This window comes from Notamacropus eugenii, chromosome 3 (genome assembly GCF_028372415.1).
Source record: "Notamacropus eugenii isolate mMacEug1 chromosome 3, mMacEug1.pri_v2, whole genome shotgun sequence".
In the NCBI taxonomy this organism is placed as follows: domain Eukaryota; kingdom Metazoa; phylum Chordata; class Mammalia; order Diprotodontia; family Macropodidae; genus Notamacropus; species Notamacropus eugenii.
The window spans coordinates 223629597-223631170 of NC_092874.1; positions in this window are offsets into that span (position 1 = coordinate 223629597).

Consider the following 1574-nt stretch of genomic DNA (forward strand, 5'->3'; position numbering starts at 1 on the left):
AAATGCTAGCTATAGTGATAAGACTATATAAAAAATAGATAATAGGCAACAACGAAACAAAACTCATTTTTTTTGCAGATGATATGACAGTATACTTAGAAAACCCTAGAAAATCACTAAAAAAAATTGAAACCATTAAAACCTTTAGCAAAGTTGTAGGCTGTAAAATAAACCCACATAAATCATCAGCATTTCTATATATTATCAGTGAAATTCAGTAGGAAGAAATAGAAAGAGAAATTCCATTTAAAATAACTGCAGACAGTATAAAATACTTGGGAGTCTACCTGCTAAGACACACATAGGAACTCATGAGCATAATTATAAAACATTTTCCACAAAAAAAATCTAAATAATTGGAGAAATATTAATTGTTCATGGGTCAGCCAAGCCAAGATAATAAAAATGACATTACCTAAATTAATTTACTTACACAATGCCATACCAATCAAACCACGAAAGAATTATTTTATAGAGCTAGAAAAAATTCATCTCAAAAAACAAAACATGAAGAATGTCAAGAGAATTAATAAAGTAGCAGTACCAGATCTCAGACTATATGACAGAGAAGTAATCATCAAAACAAGCTGGTAATGGATAAGAAAGAGTGGTTGATCAATGAAATTAGGTACACAATATACAGAAGTAAGGGACCACAGTAAGGTACTGTTTGATAGACCCAAAGATCCCAGCTATTTGGGGAGGAATTCACTATTCAACAAAAACTGCTAGAAAAACTGTAAAGCAGTTTGGCAGAAACTAAAGATAAATCAACATCTCATACCATATACTGATAAGCTCAAAATGGGCACATGATTTAGACCTTTATGACTTGTCAGAAATATAAATAAATAAGAGAATAGGATAATGGGAAATAAAATGGATAATTTTGATTACATTGTATTTAAAAGGTTTGGCACAAACAAAGCCAAAATTAGAAGGAAAGCAGCAAACTGGGGGAATTTTCACAAGTTTCTCTGATAAACGTTTCATCTCTCAAAAGCAAAATTTATAAAAATAAGAGCCATTCCCCTATTGATAAATGGTCAAAGGATATGAGGGTAGTTTTCAGAATAAATCAAAGTTATCAATGGTTATATGAACAAATACTCTAAATTACTGATGAGAGAAATATAAATGAAAATAACTGAAGTACCACCTCACACCTATCAGACTGGCTATCATGATAGAAAAAGAAAATGACAAATGCTGAAGGGGATGTAGAAAAACAGGGCCACTAAAAGCACTATTGGTGGAGTTAAGAACTAGTCCAAACATTTTGAAGAACAATTTGGAACTATGCCCAAAGGACTATAAAACTTTGTATACCTTTGACCCAGAAGTATTGTACCCCAAAAGAGATCATGGATATGGTTCTGTACCCTAAAGAAATCAAAGGAAAAGGGTCCATATATACAAAAACAGGTATAGCAGCTCTTTTGGGGGTGACAAAGAATTGGAAACTGAGGGAATGCCCATCAATTGGGGAATGGCTCAACAAGTTGTATGTGATTGTGATGGAATCTGTTGTGCTAGAAGAAATGACAACGGGGATAGTTTCAGAACTTGGGAAG